Source organism: Typopeltis vanoorti, chromosome 5 (genome assembly GCF_054136105.1).
Source record: "Typopeltis vanoorti isolate ZY-2024b chromosome 5, IOZ_Tvanoo_1.0, whole genome shotgun sequence".
NCBI classification, from domain to species: Eukaryota; Metazoa; Arthropoda; class Arachnida; order Uropygi; family Thelyphonidae; genus Typopeltis; species Typopeltis vanoorti.
Window position 1 is genome coordinate 91,180,999 of NC_143553.1, and position 25,683 is coordinate 91,206,681.

General features: G+C 36.1%; 1 protein-coding gene across 2 annotated transcripts in view; it reads left to right on the forward strand.

Moving 5' to 3' along the window:
• Positions 1–314: 314 nt before the first annotated feature.
• Positions 315–25,683, forward strand: part of LOC150106648 (protein mothers against dpp-like) — a 149,860-nt gene continuing 124,491 nt past the window's right edge. Inside the window, exon 1 of one of the 2 annotated variants that reach the window (XM_090393239.1) lies at positions 315–364. The gene's annotated coding sequence lies outside the window, so the exon portion shown is untranslated. Of the gene's footprint in view, positions 365–395; positions 746–25,683 lie in introns of those variants that run through there. The other variant, XM_090393238.1, reaches the window with a different exon arrangement.

Sequence of the window (25,683 nt, forward strand, 5' to 3'; positions counted from 1 at the left end):
TCTTTCCTTGCTCTATTAGAAAGAGTTTATTGATATTTATTTATTTAATATATTGCCCGTAACTTTTCCACAAAAAAAAAAAAAAAAACTCGATCCGGTGTTTTGTAATAACAGTATTAATTCAATAATCATAATTATTTAGTGATGCCACAGTATTTGTTTAGAATTTTACGTAATATATTTACTTTTTTGAATGTCAATATACGAATATCTTTGCGAACTTTCAAAGATAGAGTAATAGTATCTATAATTTAATAATCAAATTATGACTGCCGGATTTTAATTTTCTCACACTTTCAATACGCCAGTGATCCTGACAACACTTTTTTTCCCCCATAGTAATACACTCTTTATCACTTGAAAGGTAATATAGCAAGATTATTGGTGTCTGTTGCCATCGCAATTTTCACTGTGTTATACCGTATATTATTTGTTTATTCATTATGTTCCCCACCATATCGTGAAACTTTTAAAGCGTGGTGTTGTGGGGTTTTTCCTCGGTTATTGATATACTGTAACTTGTATTGTTGGTATGACGTCCTGGAAGGTGTGAGTTATTAAAGTGATTTTATTTGTGGATGGGTAATAAATGTATTTTTGTATCATAAGAAATAAATTAAGCTCCATATGAAGACGTTGGGAGTAATAATACTGGGCTTCACTAAACTGTGATTTTAAATAATCAGAATTATATATTGCTAGAGGTGGTTTGTACAGTTGCGTTGCTTGCTTAGGCTTAACAGTGGTAAGTGATCTGCTTTTCTTAGTATTTAACTCAAAATATCTTTTCGTGTACCCATTATTATTATTTATAATTCTTTTGTGATGTATGCGTTCTTCATTAATTTCGTTGTATATTTTATGATGGGCGAGTAAACAAAGACGAGGGATATGTATCTTGTATGTATCGTGATTTAGTAATCCGAATTATTGTACGCATCCGGTAGACATTTGGATAATTTCAAGGTTATTTTATGTAGCGCATTGTTTCCTTTACTATTAGTGGTAGTTTAATCATGATAAATGTGTGGAACATTTATATCCACCAAACGATGGCATTGTTAGCTAGTAAGAGTACTGGTATTTTGTCCTAGTTAAACTATTTGAATTTCAAGATTAATACGTTCAATATGCAAGCTGTAGTTTTGTGAATGATGAATGTAAATGATGCAAGTCAGATGCATATATTTTTAAACTTTATGTAAAACAGTTGAAAAATATTGTGTAACATTCAAAGCACTGTTGTAAAACATGAAGAAAATTAAACTTAAAAAATTGTCATGCAGTGAACTTATTCATATACAAAACTTTCTAATGGTTAACACTTCTCCCTCCCCGAAGGAAGAACAGTGTTAATAAACATACCCATGTATTCAGGAAAATCTGAATACAGGGGTATATTTATTATTAAATTAGATGTAAGTAGACATTAAGAATATTAAAATGATTATTTACATAAAGACCAGTTTTAATGATGGAACAGTGGTGCAGATTAAATATATCACATTGGAAATGTGGCTTTATGGCTAGTAACAAAGATACCAAAAATGATAAAATAACATTGCTGATTCTATGAGTAATACTATTTCCTGCAACAGGGACAAGCATAGCCCCTCCGATTTGCTCACATTTTGATGACTTCATGTTTATGTGTATATAGTCTTTCCATGTGGATTTTAAGTAGGGATTTGAGGATCTGCATGCTCTGTAAGTGTAGAATGTGATATTTCAGTTACCTTCCACCTGTCATTTCCATACTTTGACCAATCAGGCAGGTCTGTGGCAGTTGCAAAAAAAATATAAGAAATGCACAAAGTATTGAATTAGAATGTTTTTGACTTGCAGAGAGTGCAGTGACATCTCTCTCACTCACTGACACACACACACACACACACCACATGCACAATTTGCTGGAAGAGGCTAGAGTTCTACGTAATAGATTCCTTAAGAAAGATGATCAATAAAGTTACAAAACATTACTACATCTAAATCTGAATGGATATCATGAAGTGTGCACATCTCAATTATGGGGAAATAGTATTATTTTATCCTTCTCGTTAGCATTGACTCTGGTTATTTTTACGATTCCTTGCTAAGATTTCAGTTAAATGTAGGTCTGTGCTATTGATGTTTCTGTGATTTGTGCTATTTTACATTTAAGTCAGTTATTGTACTGAGAATGCTTATGAAATGAATGTTGTTAACCCAATATTTTCTTTATGTAAACCAGTTGTCGCCAAAGGGGTCGATATAACATTATTAGGGGTCGATTGGGGTCGATAGAAAAATATAAGACATCGTTGTACGGGTAATATTTAATCCAGTTAACTTTGATTACCTCAATTGTGAATGACAACGCAATTAAGAGTGAATCGTGGAACAGTGACATGAATAGGACCTGTAAGATGGAGCAAGGTCATGAAAATAGTTAAGGAGGCCAATCAAGTAGGCCAAAATGACGTATTTACCAATAAATGGATGTTGTGGTTCTCGGCGTGGCAGGAACAAGATTGCAACACGTGCGCGGTTCTTATTTACTTATACTTACACGTATTCGATCCCAGTCTCATTTTTGCGCATCGACATACAAGGGAGCGTTAATGTTCTAAAATTCATCAACATATATATTATAATTCAATCATTATTCATTCACGAACTAAACTTCTCTATGTTGAAGAGTTGAGCAGGACTGGTAGTAATACCAATAGTTTATTAATACCAGTATATTAATATCACTAGTAATACCAGTGATAGTAGTAGTAATAGTAATATAATAATATATACTATATTATACATACAATAAACACTGTAACTATAAAATAAACAATCTAAAAACTCACATCAGCATCTTTTTTACTATTATAATTATGTAATAGTAAAATAGAGGGGGTCGATAAAGAGTCAAGAAACTCTTGAAGGGGTCGACGGTCAAAGTAGTTTGGCGACCCCTGATGTAAACAATCTTATAAAATTCTTATTAGATAGAATAGAGAATATTGAAGACCTTTTTGTCTTTAATTGCTCATGATTTTTTAGTTCTTTAAATACATTTAAAATCAGAATTTTCAGCTTTGGATTTTTAGATCTGAAAACAAATTTTCTTACAAACGTGGATAGACTTTTATAAATGCATAGTTAATAGCAACTGCTGGGAAATAAATTTTTCCTGTTTTTCATTTTCTTTGCTTTGGAAATAACTCCATCAGAACCTTCAACTTGGTGGATCATCCAGTACATTTTTTATGATTATCCCATACACACGAGGTTGGACAACCTATGGCATTAGTACAGTGGATTGGTGATAAGGAGCTTGTTCACATTTAGTTTTTAAGAGTTGTGGATTGTATTCCTTGAGAACACATGACTTCCAGAGGGCAGCAATACAAGGGATAAATAAGGAGGAGAAATTTTTTCTGTTGGTTTGGAGTTCAATTGTGAAGGGATGTTGAATAGTTGTTGCATGTTTTAATGGATTTAACGAGGATAGAAAAGTTATCGATACAGCTCAGATGAGCATTGGCCATGGTAGTAGTAGTATTTTATAGATGGAAGCAGCAGAAACATTGCCCATGGGGGTGGAGTGAATTGGTGATAGATTAGTCATTAACCAACCTAATTACTCCCCTTCTGTATTGAGTCAAGCATTTTCAGCAAGCTCTTAGGGTTACAATTTCAGATGTGAGAACAGTATTCAATGGTTGAAAAAATTTGTGATTTGCATAGGATTAGTAAATGTTCAGAGGTTCAGTAATACCTTACAGCACCTCTAATTTATTGCAGAATTATGTTATTAAATAAATAAAAATAAGAGAAAAGTGTGTGTGTTTCTGTATGTCTATCTTTTGGGGAAGGGAGAATTATATAGCTTTAACATCTAACAGTGCAAGTTCCTGATATTATCAGTAAATTTCATTAATTATCAAAAAGGATTTACTTTCATTTTTCTGATATTTTGTACTGTTTGTAAACTAGGCAGAATTTGTTCTTATAAGTATATAAAATACCGCCTACAAGTTTCATATATTAATTTAAGGAAATTAACAACAAAGACTGGCTAATAACTAAAAAAAATGTAGTTATTGCTTCCTGTATTTTGCTGAAGTTAAATCTGCATCTTCAGGGATTAATACACTGGTATTAAACACATGTACGCAGGCACACTTCAGTAATAAAGATGGAACAGGAGAGATACAGGATCTAAAGTCCTATAATTATGCCACCTATTGGCTTTAGTGTTCTTGACTCTTGGGCTGACTGCATGCCAATGAGAGTTTTGCACATGAGAGGCAGTTTTATACAACCATATAGGTTGGGATAGTTGTAAGAGGTGCCACCAGGGCCAGATTTAGACTTGCTGAGGCCCTAAGCTATACAAAACCCAGAGGCCCCCCCTACTGTTTTAAATTACATCAGCTGGTCTTTTTGTTTTTTTATTTGGGCCCCGGCAGATTGCGAGGCCCTAAACTGTAGCTTTTTTAGCTTATACTTAAATCTGGCACTGGGTGCCACAGATTTGAGGAAAAGTCTCTTGAACTGAAATTTTCTTCAATGGAGTAAGGTAGCTTTTCCCACTGGATCCTGTGCCTGATATTCAGGGCATGGTCTGCTAATCCTGAGCAGCCATAGTGGTGGAATCAGATGTAATCCTGTGCTCAGATATACGGATGTTAGTTTCCTACCTGTTTGTCGATAATATGAATGGTTACAGCTGCAGGATACCTGGTGCACTCCGGGTGAATCCAGAAGTTATAGCTGGTCTTTAGGGAAGTGGATAAGTGTTGCTAGCTTTTTGTGTGGCTTATAAGTGGTCACAAGATTGTGTTTTTTTAAGATCTTGGCCATCTCTGAATTTATCTGGGGTGTACCAGGTATCCTACCACTGCGACCATTCATATTATGGACAAACAGGTAGGATAGCCAACATCCGTATATCAGAGCACCAGGATTACATATGATTCCATCATTATGGATGCTCAGGATTAGCATACCATGCCTTGAATACCCGGCACAGGATTCAGTGGGAAAAGCTGCCTTACTTCATTGAAGCAGATATAAGTTTGAAAGGCTTTTCCTTGAGTCTGCTTCAGCTCTTACCAACTATCCCAACCTATATATGGTTATATCAAACTGCCTCTCATATGGGAAACCCTCATCGGCAGACAGACAGCCCAACAGTCAAGAACACCAAAGCCAATAGGTGCCATAATTATAGGACTTTTAGGTCATCCTGTATCTCTCGTGTTCCATCTTTGTTACTGAAGTGTGCTTGCATGCACATGTTTAATACCAGTGTATTAATCCCTGAAGATGCCTGTTTAAGTTTGGCAAAATATAGGAAGTAACAATTAAATATTTTTAGTTATTATCCAGTCTTTGTTGTTAGTTTTTTTAAACAATATATGCTACTGGAGAATCAGTGTATAAGCCTAAACACCAGGAGTACCTACAAGTTGAACTACCAAAATGTTGAGTAGCTTCATCAGGATTACAGAAAATTCTGCTCTACATTTGTTTGGTGGTGCCTATTTAGTTTTGTGGCAGTGTTTCTAGTTCCATTTTGCTAGAGCTACTAGAAGAATGAAGGATGATTATAATCACCAACTAATTTTTTCTAGACCTTTTTCAGCTGATTCCCAGGTTTGTTATGATCTTGGTGTCCCCCCCCCCCACACACAACCTGTAACACATTGGTATGGTGTATGAGCTAAAAATATATAGATAATACCACAGTGGTTGATTGCTTTGTTTGTTGGTTCATTTTTTTTTTTTTTTTTTTTTTGTCTTCCACCCACTAATACAATAAACCTATATGTATATTAATACTCTGGATAGGCTAAAGATTTTTTTAACTAGAAAACTTGCTCTCGTGACAAAACTTTGAGGAACTTTTTAAAGCTACTTTTAAAAAGTTCCTCAAAGTAAGCAGAGTGGTAGTCTAATACTGTACAGTTTATTTAAATTTATCTACTACCTAATGACATAACAAATATCCATAAAATTTTCATGGATGGGAGCTACAAACATAAATAAATACCCAAGGCAGGATTTGAATCCAGGGCTTGTTGGTTGGAGAGTTGGCATGTTTACCACTTGGCCAATCAAGCTGATATCGAGTGCAGGAAAAGCAAGTCAAGTTTTTCTCCTGAAGAGTCGGGTTTGAAACAATACAACTTAGAAAAATTGACTGTAGAACTTAACTATTTCAGACAATAATACAAGTTAGCATTTAGGATCATGAACTTCTTCATTTGGAAGATTGATGAACTTTTTCAGTTGAAAGCAGCAGGGACTTTTCCTCCCAGGAACTGAAGTTTTCTATCCTGTCTTTAAGCAAATCAGCCAGACAGTACACACAATTTATAGAAATACTGTAAATAGGCAGTAGATGTAGAATGTAGATTGCAGAAGGGGAATTGTGTAGTTAAAGGATTGCGAATGTAAATGGTAGCTGTGTGGAGTGGAGTTCTTTCACACAATGAGTCCTTGATGGCGTCACAACAATAATAATAATAATGATGATGAAGTGGCAGCATTTGTCTGCTTTACTCATGTCTTGATGACTTAAATCGTTGGTAGCCATGAGCTTAGCTATGGTGACAGCTGAGGGTGGAGCTAGCTACTTATTAATTGCAAAAAAGTTAGCTGGAGCCAATGTAACTTCACCTACTCCCTATGGGAAATGAAACAGTATTAAAGGATGTTTTAATATATAGGGTGGCTAGAGGTATCCAAAAATTCACATATATCAGCATCTACAAAGTTAATTAAAATAATATATATATATATATATATATATATATATATATATCAGGGATGAATATTCTGGGTGTGTGGTGCTCATCCACGAAATATCAGTATCACCGATATTATATTTTTGCATTTATTCCCGTTAAAGTTTCCCCTAATTGTTCGCAGACTTTGCGTGATTCCTAAAATTAAACACAATATACTAATGCTTCATTGCTCTCTTCATGAGGATAATGAAGCATTCGTGCTTCATGAAGAGGGCACTTTTGAAGCGTAAACATTGCATCTCATTCACGTTAATGGCCCAGGTGTTCTTTCAAAATACATACACCTTTGTGCCCTTTGAAAAGATGTAAAGAGGGTGCAGCAGGTCAGATTCTTAGCTTCTAGTATTTTTAAACTGCTGAGAAGGCGAGGCTGGGTGAGCTCACATTTTGAGCTTACCAGCACCTAGCAGCTGTGATTGGTATTGTGTCAACCAGTCCAATCGAACGTTGCCCCTTGTCATGATTTGAGCTCTTTCTGTATCCGATGGCTGTATTACAAACAGCTGTTACAAAGTTAACTTTGGAACTGAACATCTTTTCTGGAACTGAAAATTTGAAAGTGGATGTTAGGAGAAAAACCTAAATGTTTTTCCTGCTATACAGTATAGCATCTGTTGAGGTTGCAAAGTTTTTTAACGGTATAGAGACATTTTTATTCTAGTCTTTGGAAACAACAGACAGTAAAAAATATTTATTCCTGAATAAAAATGAATATTTTGTGTATTATGAGACATTGTTGATCTATATAAAAATACCAGCACATGTCAGATTGATAAGACAGACGAACCGCTGATACCAAAATAAAAAAAAATAAATAAAACTAACGAAAGTGTGGATAATTCCGATAATGATCGGATGTTATGTACACTGAGTTTCAATAAACAAAAGAAAATTCTTGGAAAACGGAGCAAAATATACACAAACCAGAGAAATACACATAACATGGGCAACAAATTTTCCGAAATGATTTGCTGCTCCATCAAACCATATTTATTCCCATACTCTGTCTCCTCATATGTTTTTTTTTTTTTTTTTTTTAATTATGCCATAAATTTACTTATTCATGTCTAGACTTTATAGGCTCATGCTATTCACTCTACCCAGCAACTTATAGGACACACATATCACAAATGTTAATTATTAATAATTCATTTAGCATTAATGAAAGTATTTCTACTCACTTATTCTTTCATTTCATTTCCTATTCTCACGTGTCTTATAAATGATGGTTCACATATTTTCATCTTTGAGTATTTCAGATATACCAACCAAATATAGCATTCTCCTTCATTGTTGTTTTCTAATAAATCCTAAAACAAACCCATTGTTCCCCCACTAGGAAAGTATTCAAAGTTATCCTGCAATTAATTGCATTGGACCAATTAAGATGAGCGCTGATGCGTTATGCACTCTCAAAACTTTCATACATCGATAAAAATGTAATCATACGGTTATGTGCATCCACAGAGGGGGGGGGGGAACGATGCCCCGAGAATGAGTAAAAAATTCCACAAATTATAATTGTAAAAGTGATGATTGAGATATGTAACCTTACACCCTCGACCATGGGACGCTTTTTTTTATTATTATTATTACCTGACACCTCCAGGAAGTCCAAAGACTCATTGAGGGAGGGCACCTACTCTACAGCTGTCTCAACCACTCAGTCCACCAATGAACTGCAACAACGCCATCTGCCGTCCACCACCACTATTTTCACAGAAAATCACAAACATCCATGCCCACGGCGGGATTCAAACCTGCAGCCTTTTGGCTGGAGAGCGTACGCTAACCGCTTGGTTTCTGTCTTAAAATTTTATTATGGGTTGGCCTGTTTTTGGTCCATGGTGGGGTAGCCATAGAACGTGTTTTTTTGCAGCAATAAAGCACGTGTTCCTGTTTTTGGTTCATCTTTTTCTGATTTTGTGAAAAAAATGTTCATTACTGTTGTGAACAGAGATCAGTGTTTGTTTGCCCTCTGTGTCTAGTGAGTCACTGAGTGAAGTGTGAATTGTAAATTTATAGTGAAACAAATTTAAACAGAAAAATACATCTTTAAAAGGTAAGTGTATGTAATTTAATATTATTTTACTTGTTATTTTTATGATTTTTTTGCTTTTAAACTGAAATACAGTAATTCAATTTAGGATTTTGGGATTAATTAATTAGTTGATTTTTAATAAAATATGCCGGTCAATTTTTTTACATATGAATTTTATATATGTGCTAAAAACTCTTAATTCCAAATACTTTTTTTCCAAGAATTAAAGATCATTAAAATTGATGTAAAATGAAAATAATGTATTTATAATTTACGTCGAAATAAATTACAAATAATTACATCAAAAAATGCAAAGACATTTATTGATATAGTTATTTAATTACATCAATAATTATAAAAATTTATCGATGTAATTGTTCCCCCCCCCCCCCACTGCCGCCAGAAAATTTTCTGCAGACACCCCATGCATATGGTCAAATTCACGTGAAATTTGTAGCGTGGGTTGCATAATCCATACAAGCACACCCAACTGAAATGGGCACGAGATGCCACTGATATATATATATATATATATATATATATATATATATATTATTGTTATTTTTTTTTTTTTTTGTTATTATACAGAATAACTCATCAAGCTTTTATGAAGGTTAGTAAAGTTCAATATAGGCACCTATCGTAGCTCAACAGAAGTCAAAACGATGCTTGCACTCTTGCCAAGTGTTTTCCAGATCTGAGGCATTATTAGAGCAACTGCTGTAATGTTATGCTGTTTCAAATTGTCCAAATATTGAACATTTCTCTGGTACACACAGTATTTAACAAAGCCTCATTCAAAAAAAGTCTATTGGAGTTATATCCAGAGATCTAGGTGGCCAGGGAGTTGGGCCTCCTCATCAAATCCAACATCTAGGAAATGTCATTTTTGCGCATGCGGGACTACACATGCACAATAGTGACCTTGGAAGTGTGATGAAACAAATCTTGAAGAGATTTCCTATTGACTGAGTTTAGTTCGAGAAAATATAATGAGTGGTTCTCGTATTGAGCCTTTATTTTTGGATACCTCTAGCCTGGACACCCTGTGTGTGTGTATGCGTAAAAAAATCTAGCCATCATCCCCTCTTGACAGCATTCATTCTCAATTTCTAAGGATGACCTTGCATCCTTTCCCCACCCTTCATAAAATGAAAAATTCCATCTACTGAAATTCTGCATAACCTTTTTTGGAAGTTTGGAAGTCTCAGTCATATCACCTCTCTTTCTCATGTTTGCTAGTGTCTGCAACCTATCTTCATAAACAGTATTCTACAATCCTGAATTTTTGACACTCTCCTTTGCACTCTATCCACTGTATCAGAATCAGCAAGGAAACCAGACTCTTGCACAATAATCCAATCTTATCACCTCTCTTTCTCATGTTTGCTAGTGTCTGCAGCCTACAAATTCTCAACCTATCTTCATAATCACTATTCCACAATTCTGAATTTTTGACATTCTCTTTGCACTCTATCCACTATATCAGAATCAGCAAGGAAACCAGGAGACCAGACCTGCTTACAATAATCCAAGTGACACTGGTCTTATCAAGGCCTTGTAAAGAGACAAAATTACTTCTTTATCTTTACATATCAAGGTTTGTTTCAGCATTGCAATTATTTTCTGAGTTGTATTTACAAGTTTTGCTATATGATCATTGAACTTCAATTTTCTATGTACTAAAACTCCAAGATCCCTAGCCTGATCAGTTTCTCCTAGCATAATCACACCAAAGTGCATGACCTTATATTTATTAACACTGAACGGACAACTATTTCACATGCCCATAATTCCAGCCTATTCAAATCATTCTGCAAGTACTGTATATCTATCCACAGCACTCCCATTCACCTTATCTATCTGTACATCATCAGCAAATAGCTGCATGTTGCATGTGAAATCCTTCCCAATGTCATTAATCTGCACATTGAATAACAATGGACCAAGGACTGATTCTTGAGGCACACCACTCATTGCCTTGAATCTTGTAGATTCACACCTCCTATTATATAACTTTTTGATATGTCAATCAGCCATCCTCTTATTCATGCTAATAGTTTATAATCCAATCCCATATTCTCTAGTTTATGCAATAGTCTTCCATGCTGTATTCTGTCAAAAACCTTAGCAAAATCCAAAAGTATCATGGTGTATCTGTTCCCTTTGTCTAACTTCCCTTTGGTAACATTATTGTAGAATTACCACTGAGAACCTGCTCTCTTCACTTAGTAAAAACCCATGCTCTTCGTTGCAAGGTATAGATTCTCTGTGAAGCCATTTCTGACCATAACCAAATTTTCCAAAATCTTCACCACCACCACTCATGAGATACTGATTGGTCTTTGCACCACCCTTGTGCAATGGGATTACCATATGTATTTTTTCCACTCCTGCAGAATCTTCCCTGTTCTGAGAGTCAAATTATATAGCCTCCTGGTCAAAGGAATAGACAGTTCAGCTGACCACTCATGTAGCATCTGTGCTGATATCTCATCATTCCCTATTGCTGAATTCTTATTCAGTTTGTGCAACAGCTCTGCATACCTGAGTTTCTTCATTCAGTAAAAGGTAGCAATGAGCACAATGTTGCATGCACAACACTGATAACTTACAAGATGGGTACTCATTAGTTGAACAACCTCTTCTGCATCTGTCACCCTCACACCATCTGCATTCAGTACAGATATTCTTTCTTTTACTTGCAGCAGAATGATAGAATGACATTATCCCCTCTGTTATTCATTATCTATATGGATCACATTATGAAGGAAAGTGGTATTAAACATGATATCAGAATTGGAGATGTTAATGTCAGCTCTTCGCTTTATGCGGACGATGTTATACTTCTGAATAAATCCGCTACAAGTTTGCAAGATTCCCCTGACTAAATTGAATAGCTGTTGTAATAGATATGGTATGAAGGTCACCATTAAAAAGACAAAGACAATGAAAATAGGCAGAGTCATTGAAAATATCAACTGCGTTGTGAACAGAGAACCTGTGGAACAAGTAAAACATTTCTGCTACTTAGGCACAATTTTTAGTGAAGATGGTAAATTAAATATGGAAATAGACAACAGAATCAACAAAGCTGGTATGGTGGGAAGTCAATTGAATAAATTCATATGGAATAAGAGAGAAATTAGTCGGAACACTTAGCTGTATGCAAGATGAGTGTTCAAACCAGTTTTAACTTATGGATCTGAGAGCTTGTTCAGAAGTAAAACACTTGACCAAAGACTAGAGACTGCAGATATGAGAGTCCTGAGAAAAATTAGAGGCGTGAACAGATAGCATCAATGGTAATATCATGTTAAAAACGAGGATATTAGGAAAGAACTTGACATTGTTGGCATCCAAGAATGCGTTAGCAGAGCTAATCTCAGGTGGTATGGTCACTTAAACAGAATGGGTGAGAAAAGATTAGCAAAACAAGTGTTCTCTGCCAGGTTGGCAGGAGAACGACCCAGAGGAAGACCAAGATATAGGTGGATTGATATGGTACAATGTGCCTTAGACGATAGAAATATAAGTTCTGATAATGATAATATTGGAGTCTTGACAAGTAATAGACTGATTTGGAAGGAAAATTGTAGATAGGAAGTTAGTAATGATGTAAATTTTTCATGTAGTACTATGATATCCTGTACACCCCTTGAGGGTGCATGTCAGGAATTTGATGATGATATATATATATATATATATATTTTTTGTCTAGTCTGCCAGTCCGTTGTGACATTTAAATTGCTATGATAACAATGGATACCTCTAGCTAACCCATTTAAGCCATCATAGACAATCCTGCTGTTATTAATCATCTCGCTGATCAGACCTCCTTGTTAGTTTAAGACTTTAATTAGCACCCACAGACACCACATTCTCAAGGATTAAGAGCAAATAATGGTGTGTTATTTGCCCTTTTGTTTGGATAGTCCTGGTTTCAAATCCCATCTAGAACATAAAAAAACCTTTCCAAAGACTTTCTATCTGAAAGTGAACTAGCTAGTTTAATATTGAAATAGCAGAAGTTTTTTCATAGAAACTTGGTGCTTTTATCTTATGGAACATACGAACTCTTTGGAGAACATGATTAACCACGCTACCGGACAAGACGTATATATTCATCCAGTTTATCATAGATGCAAAGTGCATATTAAAATTGTAATACCATTGATATTACATTGAAATATATGATGGATACAAAGCATATGAGGATGCATATTTGATCCATAATGGCCGGTAAGGTTGTTAATAGGCTTAATGTGTTGGTGTGAGATCACTTAAATGCCATTAGCTAGATAACTGAGATCTCTCCATAGCCTTTTAAGAAATGTGGAGTACCTATGGAGGCTTCTGATATGTCTGTTTCTCACCTTCTTGTGGTGCACCCGATTCTTTGTTATCTACTTGGTTGCTGAACAAATAAGAATAGGCTGACCAGTTTGTATTCTTATTGGCTTTAACCAGTAAGATGCAGGTTTTTTTTCTCCTCTTAGAAACCTGGATTTTTCATCTTGTCTTCAAGGAAATCAGCTAGAGAACACACATTTTACAGTCTGTTGTGACATTTAAATTGCTATCTACTGTCTGCATGTAAGCAGACATTAGATAGTATAGTATGCAGATGGCAGTAGTGGCATTGTTGAAAGGTTTTTCACTTGGTCACACTATGAATTAAAAATGCCAAGAAATTCTATTTATTATTATTATCTGAGACCTCCAGGCAGTCAAGGACTCATCGAGGGAGGCTGTAAATTACCCAAACCAGCTATCATACCTTCCCTTACTCACTACCCTTAATTTAATTTTTTATCCAAGTGTATGCAAACAAAGTTTGCATGTGAAGTATTTTTACGACTGGGTTACTTGTATATAAAGGATTATGACTTCACATCATTTACCGTAGTATCTCATAATGCAAAGCACATTCCCTTTCAGACATGCATAATCTATACATTATGGGAAGGGCCACTACCCAGATGGGTTTCAACCTTTATTGAGGTACTGTTAAGATGCAGGAGGTACTTCTCTCAAAAACTGAGCGATCTATAAGATCATTCTAAATCTCAATGAGTAACCGGATCACTCCTAAACTCATCAAAATCTCATCAAATGGTTTTATTTGGCAAAACGCTAAAACTACCAGCAAGCAGAACCACACTGCTTCCTGGAATCCAGCCCAAAGATGAATATTATTAAAATATCATCAGTTGGAGCCAGACAGAGAAGAGATACCAAAGTTGAAGGCAAACATTGACACTCTGCAAATTCTCTCGGCAGAATTTCAGATTGGCACCATGAACATAGACATCAACAGAAAAGAAGAATTGGCAGAACGACTAGAGAAGTACATAATTAATGTTCTGGTGAAGACCAAAACAGGTGAGATTCTGCTAAATACAAGATATATTCAGGCCATAATGATCACGGAAAGGGTATCTATATAGTATTCAGTAATCTTGAATGGAATATAGTATCATTCTACTTGATACTGTATTCCAGTTATTTGTAAATAAGGAAGTGACATCAAAGCTCACCATTATTATTATTATTATTTAAAACCAAATTTTGGTTAAACATTTGGATTTTTAATCGGTGAATAGTCCGCTTTTTTCCCCGTTTTTCTACGTTTTTGAGTGCTAAATTGTTTCTCTGAATACGAGTGTACTTCACTGGTTGTTTTTTGGAAGTTAGTTGCTGTCGCGATACAATATATTTTGGTACCGTCGGAATCGAACGCGTAACAGTGGAAGACAAAACGAAGCTAAGTTACTGTATTTAGTTATATTTCATTTTATTTAATTATATTTAGTACTTAAATATTCTGATGTTTGTACTTTTTTCCCCCTCTTATTTATTAATTGAATAATTATTAAAGATTACGCTACTCGGCAGTAAGGAATGATGGTGGATTCAGCAGCAGTCGCAAGTGGCGTAACGCCAAGTCCTCCGCCATTTAAGAACTCAATTATTAGCAATATCATAAGGGACTTTGTGGCATGCAGTACTTGCGGCATGTATGCGTCTCGGGAATTACATATGTGGCTTGTTAAAGAGAGTGGAGAACGTATGTGCACAAAATGCAGGCAGTTGGAGGAAATAAGTACATTAGATATATCGATATCCGACTTTGTTGCTCCAGGAACGGGGAATGAATGTAGGAAGACAAGTAGTGTGATAGGAGAGAATGAGAAAATAATAGTTGATAGTGTGGAAGGTGTGAGTGACTGTGAAAGTTTAGGAGATGGTTTTGTTTGGGAGAGTGAATTTAGATTAAGAGTGACTGACCTGCAGAGGGAGATAGATGAGTTGAAAGAGGAGGCGGAATGTCTTGTGAATGAAAGCAGAAGTATGAAAGATAAGATTAGGAGAATGGAAGAGATAAATGCAAGGCGAATCAGAATAGGAGAGAGAGAGAATTAAGGAAGTATGAGTGAGAGGTATAGGGGTGCTAGAAGAGGAGAGAATGGAAACAGTAGAAGAGAGGGAATGAGAGAGAGGTATGAGAATGCTAGCAGACGAGAGGATGGAAACAGTAGGAGAGACGGAATGAGAGAGAGAGATGGAATGAAAGAGAGGTATGGGAATGCTAGAAGATGAGAGGATGGAAACAGTAGTAGGAGAGACAGAATGAGAGAGAGATATGGAAGTGCTAGAAGTGGAGAAAATGGAAACAGTAGGAGAGAGGGAATGAGAGAGATGTATGGGAGTGCTAGAAGAGGAGAGAATGGAAACAGTAGAAGAGAGAGGTATGGGAATGAAAGAAGAGGAGAGAATGGAAACAATAGGAGCGAGGGAATGGTAAGAGGTATAATGTATGGAGACTCAATGATCCGTGGTGTTCAAGATAGGATGCGTGAGGAGTGTTTGCCAGGAGGAACAATAGAAAGGGTGGCTATGGCATTTAAGAGAGGTGAAAGGGTGGATGAGATGATTGTGATGGTAGGAACGAATGACTTGAGTGGTAATGTAAGTCGGGCAGCGAGAGAGAGATGAGATTTTTGCTTGAGACTGTACGGAAGAAGACAGAGAGAGGAAAAATAGTGTGCGTGTTGCCTAGGTATGATAATGATGAGCTGAGCAGAAGAGCGGTGATATTGAATGGCATAATAGCGAGAATGTGTGACAAGAGAGGACTGGTATATGTGGATGCTTGGAGTGCGTTGAGGAAAGAGAGGAATTGTATGCGAGAGACCGTTTACATTTGAATGAGGAAGGACGTAGGCATCTGGAGAGATTGCTGTTCTGAACGAGTCAGTGTGTCCCAGGGAGTGGCCTTTTGTGGGAATGGATACTTGGGAGAAGGGAGACAATGTCAGGTAACACTGAGCCCAGTGGAGTCTAGAAGGGATAATGCTGGGTATAGAAACAATGGCATTTATATGCTTTATACTAATGCCAGGAGTATCCGGAATAAGGGAGAGGAATTGGTGGCGCAGATAGCATCAGCCTGGCCAAAAATTATTGCGATCACTGAGACGTGGTTGACAGAAGGGGATATAAAAACAGGAATAGAAGTCGCTGGGCATAGCATTTTTCGTCAGGATAGGAGGGGAAAGCGTGGTGGTGGGGTACTGCTTATGATAAGTGATGACCTATGTCCTCTAAGAGTGGAGAATTTGGAAGGAAGTGAGACAAATGATTTTGAGAGCGTATGGTGTGAGGTAGAGGTAGGCAAGACAGGATATTTAGTGGGGTGTTGCTACAGACCCAGGAGCACAGAGGATGGGGACCAGGAGATGTTTAGGCAGCTAAGTTTGGCAAGTGCAAGAAGAATGATTGTTATGGGAGATTTTAACTACAGTAGTATAAATTGGAGAGAGGAAGATGCATGTAGCAATAGGGGAATGGAATTTCTAGAATTCTTGAGGGACAAATGTCTTAGGCCAACATGTAACAGAGGAAACAAGAGGTTCAAAAGTTTTGGATTTGGTTATAGCATCAGAAGAGTTGATAATAACTGAGTTGACGTCTCTCCCAGTTGGAGAGAGTGACCATATGGTTTTGACTTGGAAAATGAATAGACATGCAGGAGTATCGAAGAGACGGGAACTTATGTGGAATTATAAGGCAGGTGATTATAATAGTCTTAGATGTCAACTTCGGGAAGTTTCATGGAGGGAGGAATTGGAAGGCTGGGATATCACTAGTGCGTAGGAAATTGTGGAAGAATATTTGTTATCAGCAATGGTAAGTTGTATACCACGAGTGAAGAAGAGGACGCAATTTGGAGTAAAGTGGATGACAAACAATATTAAACAGGAATTGCATGCGAAAAAGAGGCTATGGAAGAGATATAAGGAGACAGGTGAAGAGATGCATGAGGAATATAAGACACAGGCCAGAAGAGTGACTAGTGTGGTAAGGAAAGAGAAACTGGAATATGAGAGGAGATTGGCCCTAAGATCCAAAGAAAATCCTAGGGAATTTTTTAGCTATGTGGCCAGTAGGAGGAGAAATGACTGTGGAAGAATGATATTGTGGGATAAAAATGGGAATAGAGTGACTGATGCAGAGGACATAATGGAATTGTTCAATGAACACTTTATTGGAGTATTTCATCTTAGAGGAGTCAGTTTTAATGCTAGAGGGATAGGACTGGTTCGAGGTCTGGAGGTACAGGAGGAGAGTGTGTTTCAGATACTGAGTACACTGGATGTCAGTAAAGCTGTGGGACTGGATGGTATTTCACCACGAGTTTTGAGAGATTGTACTAGGGAATTGACAGTGCCTTTAACTTGGCTTTTCAATGAAAGTCTGGCTTTGGCAAAGGTGCCCAGGGAATGGAAGGAAGGTAAGATAGTGCCATTGCATAAGGGTGGTAACAGACTGGAAGTGCCTAATTATAGGCCAGTCTGTGTGTCATCAGTAGTTGTTAAGATCTTGGAGAAAGTAGTGAGGGACAGTATACAGCATTGGGCAGATGAGGGTAATGTTATCTGTGAGAATCAACATGGATTTCTGAAAGGACGCTCTTGTTTTAGCAATATGCTAGCCTTTTATAATAAAGTTACAAGAACATTAGATGAGGGAAAGGCATATACTGCAATTTTCTTAGACTTGGCAAAGGCATTTGACAGGGTGCCACATGATAAGCTGATATTTAAGTTGCAACACATGGATCTGGATGTCAGATTGGTCAACTGGATTCAGGATTGGCTGTCTGATAGGTATCAGAGAGTTGTGTATGGTGGAGCAGTTTCCAGGAGGCAGAGGGTTACAAGTGGGGTCCCACAGGGCTCAGTACTAGGACCTATATTGTTTAACCTTTATATCAATGACATAGCCAGTGGATTGCAGGGGGATATTCAGTTGTTTCCGGATGATGCGAAGCTGGGAAGGATTATTAGTAATAGTGCAGATGTGGTAGCCCTGCAAGAGGATTTAAATAAGCTAGATAGATGGGCAAATGAATGGCGGTGTCAGTTTAATGCAGCAAAATGTAAGGTCTTGAGGTTTGGGAAACATCGATGGGATGCTGCATACTCTATGGGAGGAGTTATACTGGAGGAAGTAGGGGAGACAAGAGATCTGGGGTTGATGATTGATAGAAACCTGAAGTTTAGGGGACATATTGCAAAGGTGGTGAAGGTAACACAGAGGATTGCTGCTATTATGAGAAGGACACTGACCTGCAGAGATAAGAGGGTTATCATTCCGTTGTATAAGTCTCTGATCAGACCACACTTGGACTATTGTTCTCAGATTTGGTCCCCAGGATTTGAAGGGGATAAATTAACTGTGGAAAGGATGGTTTCAGGACTGTACAAGGATAGTTATGAGGATCGGCTGAGAGAATGTGGACTGCAGAGTTTGGTGGATAGAAGAAGGAGAGGTGATGTGATTGAGACTTTTAAACTGTTGAGAGGTGGTTACAGGGTTGACACTGGGGAGTTCTTTCACTTGGTTGAACAGCGGGAAGGAGTGATGACAAGAGGCCATCCCTGGAAGTTACGAAAGGAAACTGTGAGCAAGAGGGTAAGGAGTGGTTTCTTTGTGTGGAGGGTGGTTGAGCCGTGGAATGCGTTGCCTGATGGAGTGGTGGGAGCGAGAACGGTCAGTGAGTTTAAAGAGTGGTATGATAGACTTTGTGTTTCTCAGGGGGGGAACCTCCCCTCGATGAGTCTTGACAGACTTTATGTCTTAGGAAGGACCTCCCTCGATGAGTCTTTTGACTCCTTGGAGGCCTGAATAATAATAATAATAATAATAATAATTTGAAATGTGTGGAATTTTTTATATATGATGAAGTATACCAGTAAGTGGAATTAAAGATTTAGCCAAATGTTTGACAATCCCATAGTAGCATCTACTATGGCAGTGTTTCTCGAAGTGTGGTACGCATACCCCCGGGGGTACATGGCAATTTTCGGCTATGCATGATTAAAGGAGTCATTATATTTTTCAACAAACAGTGCAATTAGAGACAACCACGATAAAAACGGCACTAACTAATTAATCACATTCCCCCTCCAACAGAAACTGCTGTATAGACCAAGCAAAACCATGTGTTGCCGGTGGAACATATGGTTTTTGCTTGATGCCAACCTCGTCGTTAACGTGTTAAAACTAAGAAATATATAGTGAATGCGTTTCAGATATTATGGAATTCAGTTGAAGGGAATTAGCATTTCAACTCAACTGTTGAAATGCTAATTCTCTTTGGTTCGCGCGATCTTTTGTTAATACCGCACCAATCATATGCAATTCTTCTCTGCTGTACATATCTCAAGTCTTATAAATTACTGGTAATTTTTGCTTGAAATAACGGGAAAGAAGATGATGCTATTTGGGTAGATGACTTTGACGATGCACACAAAGGAACTGTTCTCGATGCCAAAAGTAGTGATAGCGAGTAGGAGCTTCTTGGTAAGTCGCACCGTTTTCGGTTTTTTTTCTGTAAACTTTAGTTTCCGAAAATTCCCATATCTCGCAACACGATTTTTTAATTTTTGGAAAAAAATTAGAGTTATATTCGAGTAAATACAGTATTTTTTTTTGTCTTTCAAATTCTACATATGGATCTAATTTAAAAATTGGATTTATAAAACCCCCAAAAGAGAGCAATATTGCAAATATACAAGTAGCTGTAAGCAACAAGAAAACGTTGATATTGCATCTGGATCAAATGAAATTGATAAGAGTGTGTCATCTGACATCTCTAGAGAACCAAAATATAAAAATAAATTATATTTTTTGTTTACATGAACATATAAATTCAAGTAAAATATATTTAATTTTAATTAATATTTTAAATTTATTTTTTAATTAATTAGGGGGTTCTTGGTAATAATGAAAATTTAAGAAGGGGTACGCGGATATATCTGAATTTGAGAAACACTGCATAGTAGATTGGGAAGGTAATTAGGCTTATTAATTTTGGGCAGTCCATATACCGACAGAGGGGTGAACTTCAAGGTTCGGGTTTTTTAAGAACTTTAGGAGACCAATATGTGACTATTTTTTAGAAGCCTTTTTAATGTTTTATCTGAGACTTGGCAGCATACCAAAAGAACATAGTGTGTACAACTTTCTTCCTGATGTTTCCGCAACATTAAGCTCTATGTAGCTAACATAGCACAAGTATCGCTGCCTAAAAGAAATCTCTCCACTTGCCAGCTCTATGCACTATGTGAACTTCACCAAAACAGCAACATAATCATTACTAGAGGCTAACAAAGGTTTGCTAGTGTTGTCTTCAATTCTAGTGATCAGAATCGAGAAATGAATGTGCTGCTCAGAGATCGCACTACTTATAAACCACTACATTATGATATGTGGGTGAACACTATTTCTGAAGATTACAACTGCAAATTCAGATGAATCAGCTCGTGGCAATTTGTATAACTGACTATTTCAAGTAGAAAGCGGGTATACGTTCAAATTTTCAAATCGCACAGAAAAGGGTCACGTGGCAGCACTCAACTGGATAAAAGGCTATGCTAAGCAAATTGTATTTGAACAAAGCGCTGGTTGGCCGAATGATTAGCATATCTGCTCTCCAGCCAAAAGGCTGCAGGTTCGAATGCTGCAGTGGGCATGGATGCTTGCGAGTATCTGTGGTAAAACTAGTGGTAGTGGTTGGCAGTAGATAGCGTTGGTGGAGTTGAGGTCAGCTGGTGGATTGAGTGATGGAGACAGAGCTGTAGAGCAAGTGCCCTCCCTCGATGAGTCTTTAGACTCCCTGGAGGTGTCAAAATAATGTGCCAGCCTGGTTTTGGGTGCCAGTGTATTGAAACAATTAAACCTGCTATTTAATTATTTCTTATCGTGCTGTATTCATTCCATTAGATTTTAGTATTAGTGGTCACCATTTATTTTTTTGTGTAGAATAAAATTGAATGTGATAATGGAAAAATAAATAAAATAAAGTTTAAAAAAAAATCAGTCAAGTAACTTTCACAAGTGAACTGTTGACTCAAATACAGGTATCCCTCGATTAACGCGGTTAATTAATCCCTCGATGTTACCGCGTATATCAAAATCATGTTAATCAAATCTAATAATCAATGGTAAAAATTACAATTCGGCCATGATCGATTACTGTATTAATAATTCGTTTTATCTGGTACTCTTTCAGGAAAGATAAAAAATGAATGCAGAGTAAACGTTTAATAAATACTTGTACCTACATTATTTACTCAAATTTTTTTATCAAAAGAAGTTATCAAGAGTCATTTGAACAATTTTAGTTTTTTTTTCTTATCTGCATAAATTCTATAACAAGCAAAAAGACTCTCCAGACATCGGCAAACAAGCAATAAAACAAAGAAAACACACTGCAAACATAATACATGATGGTACAAATTAAGTGGATATTGAATCCAACATTATTTCATAGCCGAATATAGAAACTACAAGAGTTTTGTGCTGAATATATAGAAACTAAAATTTTCGGCGGATGCAAGCATAAGCAACCTTATGGGCAACTCGTAGTAAAGGTGGAGTAAGCTCCAGATCACTTTACTTAATATTTTCCATAATGTAAAGCACATCTCCTAGAGGACATGTATGATAAATAAGCCATTGGCTCTCTATTTCAGTAATACATGATGGTTTATTTATTTTCAGTTACAATCTAGAAATTATTGAACAAGTATAAAAAAACCCAACTAAACCATACTATACTGACATCGGAGGTCGCGGTATCTCTCAGATACAGTTTATTGTCAAAGATCACAAACCTTTACATAACATGTGTTAAACCAAACTGACAGCAAAAAACAGTGCAGAATATCACTCGTAACATATGAATGCACAGCTACTCATGACCACCAAACTATTCACTGAATTGTGGAAGAATATTTATATTAAACATTTTGCATGTATCTGCCAGATCAGTTACGAGCTCTGCAGGGTTAAAGATGCGTTAATCAAAACTCTTGCTGCGTATATCAAGGGATTGCCGCAATTAATTTCGGCGCGCTAATCAAATCCTGCATTAAGCAAGGGATACCTGTATACAAATATTATTTCAAAAAAAAAAATGAAAGTTTGAAGATAATTAAACCTTGGAGACTCAATGGCAAGCTCTGAAAAAACATTGATTAATTTTGCCATTGAAAGATGTCTAGTGAATTCTTTGCAAGGATAAGAAAATCAGAATTCTATGGTAAACTCATTCAAATAAATAAATATAGGTAACCCTTGTATAACGCAGTTTCGAAATAACGCGGTCTACAAATTTAGTAACCCTTGTATAACGCAGTACTTATACAACGCGGTTTCGATATAACAAATTCTAGGAATTGTAGTAACCCTTCATGTTTTCATACATTTTTCACTGCGTGACTTAAAAATCAAATTTTATCTTTGTTAAATTTGCGTCTCCCCGTATCGCGCGTGTAGTTATAATTAGCAAACTTATATATATTAGGAGAAATACCCTTTATCACGCATGTACATCAATTGTTTACCGTATAAAGTGTTTATTGTTGAAAATTGTCTTCTTTTTTTCTGCCAGGAAAGTGCATTAAATTCATAAGTGTGTTAATCTCAAGTTGAGCGCTTTATTTTTGTGAGTTACGTACAATATGTAATGCTTTTTATGTAAAAAATTTATTTTTATATAAATGGCCACTTTCAACCATATCGCAAAAGAGGACTTTTGTGATATGGTTGAAAACAAAATTAGTGAATTAATTGATGGGGAAATAGATTTAAATGAGGAGAAACTGGTACAATTAATAGAACCAAATGGTGGGGAAAGTTTTGCCGAAGATTCTGATTGTGATGAATCCGTTAAAGAATCCAATTTAAAGAAATTAGCAGAAGGATTGGACTTGGCAAGAATGTTAGGAAGTTATTTTATTGTTAATGATCCCTCAATGGAACGCTCCAGAAAATTTACGAGACAATTGGATATTTGTTTAGCTCCATATTATGAACTTAATAAAAAATTGTTGCATGGTGTTAAGCAAGGTCTTATTACTGACTTTTTGATTACTAAACCAGCCGAAGTATGCAATAAGAAATATACAAGTCATATACAAGAGATTCAAATGATGATGACGTCCGACCACTAGTAAATAAAGACCATCTATGAAATGTTATTTTTGAAGACAGTGATGATGATTAAAATGTGCAATGAAGTTTCCGTACAATTTATATTTTTATAAGCTTATACTATGTATTTGTTTCATAGTTTACATGTTTTCTTAACTTACATGAATTACCTGAATTAAATAAAAATATTTTTTCGTTGGATATATCATTGTTTATATAATTTAAAAAAAAAAACAATTTCGGAACCCAACCCTACTTTTTTTATGTGATCTGAGTCTCGCGTAACGCGATTTATGTAACATGGCATTTCTGTGGAACCTAACATCCGCGTTATACGAAGGTGTTACCTGTATATATGTTTGAAGTTGTGAAAGGAAGCTGTGAGAAAAAGGAGTAGGTTTTTTTTTTTTCTTTTTCTTTTTTTTTTTTTTTTCCATGGAGGGTGATTTGAGCTGTGGATGCATTGCCTGATAAGAGTGGTGAGAGCACAAACAGGCAATGAGTTCAAGGAGTGATATGATAGACTTTGCATTTTCTAGGATGGGCCTCTCAAGATGAGTTGACTATTGAGGTCCTGAATCATAATAATAAAATATACTCTGAAAGAATATAGAAAAATATATAAGAAAGCCAAAGTAATGTGTAAAAGCAGATAAATAAAAATAATGAGAAGACTTTTGTAAGAATTTTCACTAAAAGATGAATGTCAGAAAGGAGACAAAATGTCTGGAATCTATAAGTCTGCTTAAAAATAGAGGAAAGAGTATTGTTTAACCAGAAATGATCAAATATAGACGTATAAAGTTTTACATTTGCTGCACTGCATAATCCAGAAGTCATGGTTGGAAGTCAAATTAGAGATAACAAAAGTGACATGAAATATTGGAGGTAAATATATTCAATGTTTGCAGTAGTACTTTGAAAATATTGCTAAATCGGGGGATAGAAAACATCCAAGTGGTATGCAATTTGGAGTACATATCAGTACTAGTGGTAGAAAAAGCCTTCAGAAACCTGAAATTTGGAACGGCAGCTAGAGCAGATGATATTTAACCAGAAATGATCAAATATAGAGGTATAAAGTTTTACATTTGCTGCACTGCATTATCCAGAAGTCATGGTTGGAAGTCAAATTCTATTATAGAGCTCATGCTACTCATCAGTAAAAAAGCAAAAATAAAACTGAATGTAAGAATTAGAGAGGAATTTCCTTATTGAGTATATACCAAGTAAGATTTATGAAAGCATGCTTGAGAAGAGCTAAGAAAAACTATGGAAGGTAAACTTGGATAATAACAAGCTGGGTTCATTCAAAACAGAGATCAGGATCAAATTTCCACTTTCAGACAAAATACTTGAGGAATCTCGGAAATATAGCAAGGATTTCTATTTGAGTTTTGCCGATTTGGGAAAAAACACATAACAGGGTACCAAGAGAAAAGCTACAATTATATGATGTAAATGGTAAAGTATATCAAGCAATACATAATTTGTATTTGAGTGGCAAATCAGCAGTGAGCATTGAGGAAGGTTTAGAAATGAATGGATAAAAATGACATTCTGAGGGGCAATACGGCTTTGTTAAGGGTCAGTCATCATCAAATTCCTGCCATGTACCCTCAAGGGGGTGTACAGCATATGATATTACTACATGAAAAATTTATATCATTACTAACTTCCTATCTACAATTTTCCTCCAAATCAGTCTATCACCTGTCAAAACTCCAACATTATCAGATCTTATATTTCTATTTTCTAAGACACTTTTTACCATATCAATCCACCTATGTCTTGGTCTTTGTCTAGGTCTTTTTTTTTTTCCTGCCAACCTGGCAGAGAACACTTGTTTTGCTAATCTTTTCTCTCCCATTCTGTTTAAGTGACCATATCACCTGAGATTAGCTCTGCTAATGCATTCCTGAATGCTGACATTGTCAAGTTCTTTCCTAATATCTTTGTTTTTAATGTGATATTGCCATTCATGCCATCTGTTCATGCTCCTAATCTTTCTCAGGACTCTCTAGTCTTTAGTCAAGTGTTTTATTTCTGACCCAACTCTCAAATCCATAAGTTAAAATTGGTTTGAACGCAGTCTTCTATACAGCTAATTTAGTGTTCCGACTAATTTCTCTCTTATTCCATATGAATTTATTCAATTAACTTCCTACCATACCAGCTTTGTTCATTCTGTTGTCTATTTCCATATTTAATTTACCATCTTCACTAAAAATCGTGCCTAAGTAGCTGAAATGTTTTACTTGTTCCACGGGTTCTCCATTCACGATACAATGCTGTTTTCAATGCTTCTGCCTATTCTCATTTTCTTTGTCTTATTATTCT